Genomic DNA, 14,124 nt, shown 5'->3' on the forward strand with positions numbered 1-14,124 from the left:
TTAAACACACTGTGGTTTATTTCCTAACGTGATCCCGACTCTTTTTTGTCGGGTTTTGTGCCCAAATTGTGTCGCACGTCCCTTGCGACACAATTTGCGACCAAAAAAACCATTTTACAAGAAAAAATGAAAAGGGGGCGTGTCCACGGGATAAAGTAGGCATGGTCCCGACAAAAGGGGCGTGGCCCCGACAGTTTTGAAAAATCACAACATATTTACTAAGGTTTCCACAGAAAAAGTGGTGTATTTGAGCTGAGAAAAACCCGACAGATCAGAACCGTTGTAAAAAAAAGCAAAATGTAGGGAAAAGTGCAAAATGTAGGGAAACCTTGGTAAATACCTTGGGAAAATACCAGTGGGAAATCTAAACCCACAAAGAAACCTACACTCCACTCTTAGTAAATAAACCCCACTGTGTGAGTTGACACAAGAGAATGAGGTTACTTTAACTTCAACCCCAGTTGAGGTTTTGCCATTTAAGGGTGGTAATCCGTCCAAATTCTCCCCTCCCACCCCGGCAGGCAGTCCTATTGACTTGTTTGTCCAGGCGGTGACCAGAGATGTAAAGGCCCTGCTTTACCCCAAAGTTATTGGCAACCTTACTCCCGGTGAAGAAAGGGCTCTTAAGTGGTTAGTGACTAGACCAGACTTAAAGGGGTACTCCGGTGAAAACCTTTTATCTTTTAAATTAACAGGTGGCAGAAAGTTAAACATATTTGTAAATTACGTCTATTAAAAAATCTTAATCCTTCCTGTACTTATATGCTGCTTAATACTACAGAGGAAATTTTTTTCTTTTTGGAATGCTCTCTGATGACATCACAAGCACAGTTCTCTCTGCTGACGTTATTTAACGCTTTATTTATTGTTGTCCTTAGTGGGATTTGAACCCAAGTCCCCAGCACTGCAAGGCAGCAGGTCTAACCACTTAGCCACCATGCTGCTAGGCATCTGCTAGGCATCTGCTAGGCATGGTTGCTAAAATGGACAGAGATGTCAGCAGAGAGCACTGTGTTCGTGATGACATCAGTGTTTTAAAAAGAAAGGAATTTCCTCTGTAGCATTCAGCAGCTAATAAGTACTGGAAGGATTAAGATTTTTTAATAGAAGTAATTTACAAATATGTTTAACTTTCTGCCACCAGTTGATTTAAAAGAAAAAAAGGTTTTCACCGGAGTACTACTTTAAAAGTCATTAAGGATGATAAATGACCACTTCAGCCTACGATCTTGAGAAAAAGCGCCTTCTAGGTGACTCCACCACTTATAGACCCCTTTCCAGTAACCCCACTATCAAAACACTGGATCACCTTAGATCATTTCTTCGTGTCAGCTGTGAGAAAGGTGTAATCTCTAAGAAAACCGCAGAAAAACTCCTTCCTATTGCTACCCGCCACCCTAGGTGGTATTATTTACCTAAGGTTCACAAGTCGCAGAGCCGACCCCCAGGACGCCCCATTGTGGCAGGGATCGGCTCTGCGACCGAATACCTGTCGCAGTATTTAGAGTGGCTATTGAAACCACTATTGCCTTCCACCCCAACCTATATTAAAGACACAGGAGCTCTTCTCACCACACTCCATGACTTCCACTGGTGCGGATCATACCGACTCACATCGGTGGACGTCGAGAGCCTGTACACCCGCATCCCCCACGATGCGGGTGTACAGGCTATCCATGAGATCCTAGCAGAGACAGATAAGACAGATGAATTAACATCTTTCGTCTGTGAGGCACTTCACTTCAATCTTACCCATAATGAGTTCAAGGACGGCGAGGACTGGTACAGACAGGAGACCGGCACTGCTATGGGCACGCCGGTCTCCTGTACCTACGCCAATTTGTTCCTCGCCGTCTTTGAATGCAAATATGTCTTCTCTCCCAAAAACCCTTTCTGCAGGCATATCAAGACGTTTTGAGACAGAGTTCTTTAAATTTGTTGATTACCTGAACCAGACAAACACAGAAAACATGCTCTTCACCGCTGTGTTTGGGGGTTCCAAGCTTGATTTTTTAGATGTCAAACTTAAAGCAATGGGGGATACCCTCATTACAGAGGGTTTTCGAAAACCCATTGCCAGAAATTCACTACTACATTTCAAGAGCTCCCACCCCCTGCACGTGAAGAAGAGCATCCCTTACTCCCAGTTACAACTTTTGAAAGGCAGGCTCATGATCTTAAAGAGCGACTATTGGCGAGGCAGTACCCAGAATACATTATTGAGAAAAGTCTACATGAAGTCAGGGGTCTAGATAGATCATCCCTTCTCAATTATAAGAAAAATCGAGATAGGACCCCCAAACGATTCTGTTTCTCCTTGGCTAATTCCAATATGAACCAGCAGGTGGATGGTGTTATACACCGCAACTGGTTCATGTTGGAAGCTGATCCCGACCTTCACGAGGTGGCCCAGCATCCCCCATTGGTCACATTCAGAAAGAATACCACAAGAGGTGAGAAACTTAAGAAATTTAAAAACACCACCGATCGCATTTCTTTAGACACAAATTGGTTTACGAAAGACCCCCCCTAAAGGCAACTTCCCTTGTAGGACATGTCCACACTGCACACACATGTACACAGGCAAGGCCATATCATTAGGAGGTTGTCACCACCAATTTAATGAGCTAATAACATGCAGATCCACTTTCGTGGTTTATGCTTTGGTTTGTTCATGTGGGAGGTTCTATGTTGGCAAGACCATCAGGCAGCTCCAGGTATGGTTCAGGGAATGCGTCCGTTCCATCCGGACCAGTCTTGGAGCTCCTAGATTTATTGCCCACATGAACCAAACCCACAATGGCAATTACAGCAGCCTTATATTTGTGGGTCTGGAGAGAATTCCACCTTCGAGAAATGGAGGTGATGGAGGAAAACTCCTTCTCCAAGAGAAGCCCATTGGATAATATGCCTTAACGCAACTGGAAATGCCGGCCTTAATGACCGGAATGATTACAGTTCTTTCTTGTACCATTCAATTGTTTTGTATGTTTAACCCACCGGTGTATATTAGTTAACCTGTCTCTGTTGTCCCGTTTCTCTGTAATGTTTATATCACATGACAGTCATGTGACTGTATTAACTGTCACATGATTCAGTTGTTAGCCAGATTACTAGGCGACCGTTCGGTGCCGCCCCTATGAATAGGAAGTCGGCACCTCCGGACGTCATTCTGGATAGAGGAAGTGCGCTAAGCCGCACAAAACAACTTATTCCGGAGACAGCCGCCTCCCACCCCGCTCCCCCGCCTGTAACATCGATATGCTGGCTGGATATGAATAAAAAGACCTGACTGGTGAGTGGGGCCTCTGTCTTCTTTTGCTCTTGTGTTGTGCTTTCTGTCCTGGCTACGCACCTACCTTTAAGGCTTTGATTGGATCCCATCCCGTGTGCTACACCCGCTTGCAGTGCTGCTTAGTTACATATGTGCCGGCTCCCTGTCTCTTGTTGCTTTTTGAACTGATTCCTATTGTTGATATATAAAAGAAACCAATGTCTGTTATCCCAGTACTTAACCAAGTGTTTACTCAGTGGCAGAAAAAAAATACCTCAGATATAACTTTTATTAGATATGCAAATGAACAGGATGTCCAGCGCAGATGAAGGTCCGTTGTTAGGACCGAAACGAGTCACATTGTCTTGTCCTCTCTGTACTGAAGCTTTTATGCAATAAAGAATTTGTTCCTTCATCTGCGCTGGACATCCTGTTCGTTTGCATTAACGTGTCTGTTGGCGTTGCTCACGCCAGTCCTGGCGCCATGGGCTTGAGGAGTGAGCTGGACTTTCTTCTAATTGGTTTCTACTTTTATTAGATATGTATTAAAATTATTAACTGATCCGTGGTGATAGATGAAACCAACAAATCATATGGAAGAAAAGAAAATCATCACAAGACAGAGGTGCAACGAATTCTACTAAACCCATCAAATATAGGTGGTACAGTGGTGGTTAAATGTATTTAGGATACACACTGGCCCCTCAAAGCATACTCCAACACCTTCCCCAAGACTCAATCCTGATAGTACTCAATGACAATTCCGACCTTTCGCCCCCCCCCCCCCCGTCCCCTCCCCAATATCAAAGGGGACAATCAGTGGATACGCTGTGGAGATAGTATACAATAGCAATTCTTGCAATGAAGGTGCTGAGAAGGGTCTATCAGCACATGCCTGACGTGTTTTCCCCCCTCAGTATCAAAGAGGTTCATCAGGGGATATGCTCTGGGTATAATATAAAATAGCAAGTAAAGATGCTGAGAATGGACTATCAGCACATATTCATGCGGGACAATGTCACACTGGTCATACCGAGGGACTCATCTAACCCCTGGTTATACAGGTAAATCATGATGATAAGAGATGCGAAAAGTTGTAAGATAGAGGGATCCGCAGAGTCTTTCCCAACATGACTGTTAATATGTAAAGGAGCCAATGTCCATTATCCCAACACTCAACCCAGTGTTTCCCAACCAGAGTGCCTCCATCTGTTGCAAAACTACAACTTCCAGCATGCCCGGACAGCCTAAGGCTGTCTGGGCATGCTGGAAATTATAGTTTTACCACAGATGGAGACACCCTGGTTAGGAAACACTTTCTCAACCAAACAAACATAGTCAGCTTCTCGTCACTTTTTCCTCTCCAAGATATGTCTACAAACAGTTGCACACAAACAGGGCTTGTATTGTTTCACCTAATGCGGAAAAAGGTTTAAGCTCTTTGACAGATGTGCCAGCATGGATAGATAACATTGCGTACAGTACAGTGAAGATTCCATGTATAATAAAAAAAAATCCAGTATGTGTACCTGCTTACCCAGGAATTTCTTCTTAAATTGACATTAAAAAATAACTAATACAGATAAAGCTAGTCCTTACATTCAGTGGATGAAATAAGCATTGAACACCATTTTACTCACTAAAAATATTTGCAAAGGTGTTATTGACATGAAATGTTCACTAGAGCTTGGTGACAACCCAAGTAATCCATACATACAAAGAAACCAAAACAAATCAGATCAGAAATGAAGGTTGTGTGTGTAATAATGTGAAATGACACCTGAAAAAAGTATTAAACACATGAAAAAAGAGAGGTGTAAAAAGGCATGAAAAGCCAAGACAACAGCTGAAATCTATCAGTAAGTAAAAAGCAATCCAGCAAATGTCAATTTGTCAGTGCAAATTAATATCAGCTGGTTCAGTCCCAACTAATGGTCTACAAAAAGGTCTCATTGTCAAGATGTCACACAAGAGACATCTTATGATGGGTAAAAGCAAAGAGCTGTCTCAAGACCTTCACAACCTAATTGTTGGAAAACATAACAATGGCGTTGGTTACAGGAGCATTTCTAAGCTTCTGAATGTTCCACTGAGCATTGTTGGGGTCATAATATGGAAGTGGAGAGACAATAATTTTACCATAATTTTGCCTCAACCAGGTGCTCCTCACAAGATTTCTGACAGAGGAATGAGAAGAAGAATCAGAAGAGTTGTCCAAGAGCCAAGAAGCTTCAAAAATATCTGGAATTAGCAGGTACTGTTGTCTCAAATAAATCAGTATTTAGTTAGAAAAATTATGGTGTGTTCAATACTTATTTCACCCGCTGTATTGCTATCCTCGTGTCTGAAGATCAGTGAGAAGAAGGAGAGGCTGCCGCTCTAACTCCACTCCACTGGGCATTGAATTTCCTCAACAGTCAGAACATGGACAGGACTGACCCACCAATCCTCTGCATGTTGGCTGAGGGAAAAAAGGGGTAACGTAATGTGTTGCCACAGGTGTGCATGAAATACCTGATCACTTTGTGATGCCAGGGCACAGTTAGCCTATACACGGTCCGAGGTTGGAGACAGCTTCTCCTGGGCCAGACACGGGGAGTAAAGAAACACACCGATGTCGGGTCATGGATAACTGCCTTTTACTGAGCAGGGTGCAGATAGTATTACACACCAACAGTATAGTGCAGAGTGAAGAGGATGCAGTTTAACCCCTTTGGAGCCCTGTTGCCTTACTGGAATCCCCTTATAGATTAATACCAACTCGATATGAGAATGAAGATTTTCCTAACCGCTAGGGTTCTGAAAAAGGTCCTGTGACTTTCCCCGTCAGGGCTTCAATTTCCACTGTCTGGGGGTATCTTTGCAGAATGGCTGAATAAGACTTGAGAAGAGATTTTTTCTGGGCCTTCCCTCAGAGCTTCTCCACACTCCTTTACTACTTTACCACACTTGTGCTCAGCTTGAGATCACACAGGTACTGGGGCAACTTCTCCCCCACTACACTATATGGCTAACAATATAATGGGCAGGCAGGGTCACATGGGCTTGCACTGCTACTCTCTTAAAGGTATAACACATATAAATAACAGATAACATAGGGCTAATAAAATTTAATAAACATAATAACTACAGCAACCAGTCCTTTAGTGGGCCCAACACCTGTGCCGCAGGTCTGCCTGAGGAAGTCTGAAGCCCACAGGACAGCCTTTGGTACTAAGACACCACAGTAAGACCCAGGCACTACCTTGTATCTGTTTCTCTGGTGATGTCTACTTTTACTCTACAATATAAAAAAAACCTTCTGATCGTTTTGGCTTCCTATGATCTTGGCCCTAGTGAAATAGGGAAATTAGATTGTGATCTCAAATGAGGACAAGGACTGAAGTGAGTGATGACAATATAAGTACATTGATGCAAAAAATGTGTTATAACATTTCACTTCATACAAATGATCAAAAAAGCTTCATGTGTGTACATATAGCATATACTGTATACAGATAAGCAGATATCTACTGTATGCACCCCATTTATAAATACCTCTATATAGACATAGGAGAAAGAATAATCTCTCCCCTAGCAATGCTATGGCTTCAAGTAGCGACCTATGACATCAGCAGATCAAGTCTCAGCTTGTCAGGTTCACAGATTAACTATGGGAAATAAATAAAAAGGCTTAATACCTTCTGTGTGTAGAGAATACTGGCAGGTATTGATCATCTGTACAGTACAGCATGTGTATGGCACATGGACATCTGGTGTATGACTTTGAAACTAAGGCAACCGGGATAAAGTTGGCTCAGCAGGAGTTCGCAGGGTGCGGAAGGTTACTTGACTTATATTGTTTGCATTGACCTCTGTCTTACTTTACCCTATAGTAGAGTAAGCCATGGTGCACATGACATTCAGAAGATATTTTGTCTATTGATTCATTGGAAACCATGATAAAATGGAAAATAAGATCCTGGGCACTGATGTCATATACACTGCTCTGCTCCTCTGTGGTATATTGGCCAATGGACTGGCAGAAGGGCCTACATGACTGCAGCCTCTGCCCCCACAATAGTTATCCTCCTGGTTTACACATAGTATTCTTTTACAGATTTTAGAGCTGAGAAAAGAACCAAGGAAACTAGTCCCTTTTCACTGTAGCATCAAGAAATCCATGACAACTGCCCTAAATCGTCAGGTAAGCAAGCGCCACTTTCAACTACATGGGCATCCATAGAATGCAAGAAAAACCAATATCCACGTAGAGCTAAAACATCAATTTATTAATATCCTAAAAAATCCCATTGTAACACTAATAAATATAGATAAGATAATAGGTTCTCCTATGATAAACACCTGTATGTCCCAACGTGTTTCCCCATGCAGCTTATATATATTATACAGAGGTTCATCAGGGGATCACAAATAAAGTGAATAGATATGGTTTGGGGAATTTTCTTATGAAATAACAGAACGATATTGCATATTCCACACAGTACAAAGACAGCAAATAAATGAACAATAAAAAAGCAGCAAGAAGGTATGGATATAGGATACATATGCACATAACACTTAGCAAACAACGGATCACGTATAGCTGGACATGTAGCTGGACGAATTGCTTGCAGTCCAGTCCTCCAGATAATGATATACCAGTATACAATATAAAAGGAGGCCACACAAATGAAATGTAGCTCATATTCCCAATATCCAAACAATTACATGGCCCAGATATCACACATTCCACCTAAAAAATGCATTCATAGAAAGTGCATGCTGTCGAAAGCTGTCACGGAGCAAAGAACCACCAGCTCATAGCCCCGTCAAGTATTCTTGAAGGCCGCAGGCTGCTTTATGCCTGCGACTTTCAAGATGTCAGAAGGAGCTCAAGAAGGAAGGGTGATGCAATGAAAAAGGAGGGTGGTAAAGAGGGGTAATGAAATGGCAAAGGGGGTGATGAAGAAGGGTGATGTGGTGGCCCAGTACGGGAGTTGTTACCCATTGCCCTTGCTGCTCTGTCAGGCAGTACGTGTCAGGCAGGCAGTGATAGCTGTCACTCCTCTTCCCATAGGCTTGCATTGAGGGGCGGAGTGTGACGTCACACGGGGGCGGCGGCGTGACATCACACGCCGCCAGACCGGTGGTCGCCCGTAATCAGACCCGGAGCGAACACGCTTCGGGGACTGATTACAAACGGGGTGCCGCGTGCATGATCACGGGCGTCCCCAGCGGCGGGACTCCCGCGATCAGGCATCTTATCCCCTATCCTTTGGATAGGGGATAAGATGTGTAAGCACCGGAGAACCCCTTTAAGGGTGACCAATGGGACCCCACCAGAGTCTCCCCCATAAAAGCCCTGTGAGGAGTGTCTTCTCTCTCTTAGTTCCTGAGTCTTTGTTGAGCTGCAGTGGAGCCTAAGAGTGTGTCTGGAGTGATAGGAGCCTCAAGTCAAGTCTGCAGCCACCAGTCTACAAGTAAGTTAAAGTCACAGCTTAGTCTGTCTCCAGTCAAGTCAAGTCAGCCACCGTCATCTATTACAAGTCAACTTGGCCTGCACTAAATTGTCCAAAACCACTGCAAGTCTCAGCAAGCCCTTAAGGTCTCTGAAGTGACTGGTCACCTCGTGGGCCTGGCTGAACTGTATAGACTTTGCCATCAGTAAAGTTGCCGCAGTCCGTAACTTGGCGTCGGAGTCATTATTGCCCCCGTGCCTAGCTCAGGATCCAGCGGTATACCTTCGGGTGGTATTGAGGATAAACCACGCCCTGGCGTCACGAATACAAGGGGTTAATGCCATCTGCCCCAGGGGAATTCCATCTGCCCTGCATCTCACACCCTCTACCACCGTGATAAAGAGGGGTAATGAAATGGCACAGGGGGTGATGAAGGAAGTATGATGAAATGGCAAAGAAGGATGATGAAGAGGGGTGATGAAATGGTACAGGGTGTGATGAGGGGGGGGGGGGGGTTATGAAATGGCATGGGGGGGGGTAGCACATATTTACATACTGTTAGGCTAGGTTAAGACTGAGGAATCTCTGGCCAGAAAAAAAATCTGGACAAAGATTCCTAGGGCGGCTGGCTCTGAAAAAACATGCAAGATCATTCTTTAGGCGGCATTTCTAAGCAGAACTATGCTTGGAAATTCCTCAGTCTGAACCAGGCCTTACTCATACGGACACATAAAACTTCCCGTTTGCTAGTAAAAAAATTTGGGGTCTATTACAAAACTATGTGTGTCAAAAAAGCTTGTCACCGATATGAAAAGTTTGGAAATCTCTGGGCTAGAGCTTCACACCGACTTTGGCCATGACAAGGGTTGCGTCATCACAGCTTGCCGTGTTCTGAATCGTATTGTAGTGCACCTAATGACAGTAAACAGGGATGAATTGAACTTCTGATCACTTGAGGATTGCAAAGCAATTCTATTTACTTTCTTAGCACATACAGAAGTGCAACCTTTGGCCATGAAAACTTGTTGCCAGAGTCGCCTTGCAGCCCATGCCTAACACTGACAGGCATCTTATAATGCCCTCTCCCTGTGTAGACAAATGAAGTGGTTGTTTCTGACTGTGGCTTCTAAGCTTAGGTTCAGACTACGGAATCTCCGGGCAGAAAATTTCCACCTGGAGATTCCGAGTGCGGTGCTAGGACCGTGCGGACACTGCAGTCTCCAATAGAATGCAATGTGTTCCGCAAGTATTTCCACCTGAAGAAAGAGCAATGCCATTCTTCAGGCGGAAATTTCCATGTGGATTTTCTGTTCACAAATTCTGCTTCACAAATTCCGATGTGTGAATTTGTGAAGGGAATTTCCGCCTGCAATTTCAGCGGAATTGCAGGCGGAAATTACATAGTCTGAACCTAGCCTAAGGCGACAAATAGTGATCTGAGCTCTCTCTGATCTTGGCAGCTGCAATATTATCAACTGTAAGGTTATAAGTGTTAGATATATTTATTGTTTCCTGCTCCCATACCATTCCAGTGATGTATATTTATGGAGGTTTGTGCTAAGCATATGGCTATAAAAATGTATATCCCAAGGCACCAAGGAGTTAGAAATGCTAATGTTCCTGTGTGTGGTTCCAGCCCTAGGAACATTGAGAAACACTAGTCTAGAGAAGAAGGTAATACTATGCGTAAGAGATTTTATATGGGGCTCATCCTTGGGAGGTTGAGTTAAATATTATAGAATATGCAGCTGTATACATAATATTGCAGCAAATATCCAATGGCTTTTCTCTGTGTACATAACTTGCATAGAGTGTTTCATTATCCTGTATGATTGATCATTTACTTGCATCAGTTGGGCTGAGTATGTTTAGTGAATAATATAAAGCCACGTCACTGGGATGGTAAATATTTCTCAGTCACCTCTCCCTTCCTCTGTAACTTTACTCCAGAGCAGAAGTCATTGTGCAGAGTCACTACGTGTTTTATGATAGGATGTCCTCCTCTACGATAGATGCCAGGAGTCATGTCACTCGGTGTGATGGACTCATTCAGCTATTAAAGGGGTACTGCAACCCTAAGACATCTTATCCCCTATCCCCACTGGGGCCCCCCGCAATCTTTCATACAGCACCCCACTCCGCCCCTGAGTGATGTCACTCTCCACCCCCTCAATGCAAGCCTATGGAAGGGGTAGGAGAATTAATGATGCCGCTGTGCCCCCAGAATTAATGATGCCACTGTCCCCCAGAATTAATTATGCCACTGCCCCCCAGAATTAGTTATGCCACTATGCCCCCAGAGTTAATTATGCCACTGTGCCCCCAGAGTTAATTATGCCACTGTGACCCTTCATGAACTTTGCCACTGAGACTCTCCAGCTGTTGCAAACTACAACTCCCATTGTGCACAGACAGAAGGTCATGATGGGAGTTGTAGTTCTAAAACAACTGGAGAGCCACACGTGGGGGAACACAAATTTTTACCTGAGCTTTGGCTCCTGCCCCAGGTCCCGCGCTGCTCCGGCCTCTTCTTGTCAGGCCTGTCCAGAGCAGACGATGCAGGCAGTACTAATCGCGCCACCTGCATCACAGGAGAATCGCCATGCAGCCGGGCAGAGAACACAGTGCTCCCTCGCTCTGGGCCATGGCTATTCATTTGTATCGGAGGGGAGATCCATCGGGCGGTCCGGATGACTGGCCAGTCCGCCAGTTGAATACCCATGCCCTAGGGGATAAGTTTTAGATTGCGGGGGGTCCGAGCGCTGGGGCCCCTGCGATCTCTTGTATGGAGCCCCGGCTCTCCTCCACAGTGGCGTGTCTCGACCCGCGCCCAAAGGGCGGGGCGCCACACCCCCTCTAAATAGCTCTATAGGAGAGCCGAAGATTGCCGAACGGAAATTCTGTTGCAGAATCCCTGATTTTCTGCTCTGTGCACACAGCCGCAGAAATTCCGATTCTGGCATCCACTAATGAATAAGCATGTCTATTCTTTCTGCAGATTCCACTCAGAAATGCATTGCCTTCTATGAGATGGCACATTTCCGAGCGGTCCTAGCACCCACCGGAACATTCAAATGTGCGGAATGTCTGTCCATGTTTTCTGACATTGCAAACATTTTACGCTGTATGAACATGGCCTTAGTGTTAAAGGATCCTTAAAGTGTCCATGTCATTAGAAAAAAAACTTTTCCCATATTGCATTGCAGAGAATGTCAAGTTTTTATTGGTCAAGGTCTGAGAATGCAGACCCCCACCAATCTCTAGAATGAGTGGGAAGAAGTGCATAGTTATGCAGTTCACTCCCTGGCTCCTTGTCTTACAAAACAAGCTGGGGAATGAGGCACAAAGCCATATCGATCAAAACATGATAAAATATAGTTACGTTGTTTTTACGGTTGATAACAGACAGTAGTCCATCAAGTTTAACCTATAACCCCTCTGTGTTGATCCAGAAGAGGGAAAACCCCTTATGAGGCTGATGCCAATTGCCTCATATCAGGAAAAGTTATTTACCGACTCCAATATGGCATTAGAATAAATCCCTGGATTAATGTTTTTTCCACATAAATCCAATATACATAACCTTTAATAGTCCATAAATAGTAAATGTAAAAGTACACTTTGGCTAGGCTCAATGGCTTTTTGGAACATAAATGTTTTGGATTTATATTAGGCAAAAGTTGTGTGATGTTTAGGCTTGGTCTCCAGAAATGTTTTTTTTTGTTTTTTTGGGGGGGCATTTTTGGGGGGAAAAATGCCACTGCAGTTTCCCAGCCAAAGTCAGAAGTGGATCCAGTAAAAAGAAGTATACATCTTTCCTATATATATATATATATATATATATATATATATACACATTCCTTTTAAAATCACTTCTGGCTTTGGCTTAAAAACTACAGTGGCAGTTTTCCAAAATACATCAGAAAAAAACCTGCGTGGAAACCTAGCTTTCGGGTAGGGTCACATGGAGCGAATTCACAGCATATTTCACGCTGCAAATCTGCCGCGTGAGCCCCCGTCCCCGAACATCTACTTATCCCCAATCATGATAGAGCATAAGTTAATTTTTGGTGGAGTTCTCCTTTGATAAAGTGTGGTGGCCAAGTACAGGAGTTGCACCCCTGTACTCTTGCTGTTCTGTCTGGCGGACTCTATTGCAGTGTCCCTTGAGTCCTCCCTTAAGCTGTGTGTTATAAAAGGTTAATAAGTGGCATGTATTATCTAATGTAATGTATATATAATGTTATGTGCCTTTAAATGTTGTTACTAAGTGTTGTAACCAAGGAAGGTACCAGTGGTTAGGTGACTTGTAGGGTCACCTATGGGACCCCTCCAAAGTCTCCCCCATATAAACACTGGGAGGAGCTAGCTAGTGCTCTTGAGTTCCAGTCTAAACTAAGCTGAAGATCAGTCAAGTCCTGAGAGTGTCTAGTGTCCTGAGGAGACCCAAGGCCTACCAAGCAACCACGCTTCTACCAACCCAGTGCCCCACAGGTGAAAGTCAAAACCTGGTAAGCTACATACGGGGTGAAGTTTGTCTAGTCAGTCCTAGTCAAGTCAGTCATGATCAGTCTGTATAAAGTCAGTGTGGGCCTGCAGCAAATTGTACAAATCCACTACAAATCCCAGCGAGCACTAGGGTCTCTGAAGTAACTGGTCACCTCCTTGGGCCCGACTGAGCTGTAAATACTATACCATCTGTCTACCTCAGTAAAGCTGCCATTGTTTCGTAACTTGGCGTCAGAGACATTAATTGCCCCGTGCCTTGCCCAGGATCCAGCGGCCATACCTTCGGCTGGTGTAGAGGTAAAAACACGCCCTGGCATCATGAACACAAGGGGTTAATGCCATCTGCTCCTAGGGTAATAACATTTGCCCTTCATCACACCCTCACCACAGAAGCCTATAGGAAAATGCCAGAAAAACAGCATAACTAAAGCACGCTGGGGGAGATTTATCAAAACCTGTCCAGAGGGAAAGTTGCCCAGTTGCCCATAGCAACCACCAGCTCGCTTCTTTCATTTTTAACAAGGCCTCTGCAAAATGAAAGAAGCAATCGGATTGGATGCTATGGGCAACTGGGCAACTTTTCCTTTGCACAGGCTTTGATAAATATCCCCCGCTGTGTTTTGGGGGGGAAGTGCTATGAACTATTGTATATACAATTGTGTGTTTTATATTTTACTTGGCCACATCCATTTTGGGGAAAAAATTAAAACAAAATGCTGCAAAGGAACACAAACAATAAACTGCCCAGAAGGCAGGAAATTCATATGTTTTTCTTTTTCTTGTATCCAATCCTTGTTGTGACTAAAACAGACACATGGAGAACTCTACCTGACCTTGTCACCCTTGTACTCAGCAGTCATCCAGTGCTGCATTTAGGCTGGGTTTTCACAGGTTTTTTCT

The 14,124-nt window shown here is 44.1% G+C and overlaps 1 long non-coding RNA gene across 1 annotated transcript in view; it reads left to right on the forward strand.

Moving 5' to 3' along the window:
* Window positions 1-3,173: 3,173 nt before the first annotated feature.
* Window positions 3,174-14,124, forward strand: part of LOC130294164 (uncharacterized) — a 40,037-nt gene continuing 29,086 nt past the window's right edge. The window contains exons 1-3 of the long non-coding RNA XR_008848408.1: window positions 3,174-3,295; window positions 5,434-5,528; window positions 7,374-7,460. This is a non-coding gene — a long non-coding RNA (uncharacterized LOC130294164). The remainder of the gene's footprint in view (window positions 3,296-5,433; window positions 5,529-7,373; window positions 7,461-14,124) is intronic.

This window comes from Hyla sarda, chromosome 10 (genome assembly GCF_029499605.1).
Source record: "Hyla sarda isolate aHylSar1 chromosome 10, aHylSar1.hap1, whole genome shotgun sequence".
NCBI classification, from domain to species: Eukaryota; Metazoa; Chordata; class Amphibia; order Anura; family Hylidae; genus Hyla; species Hyla sarda.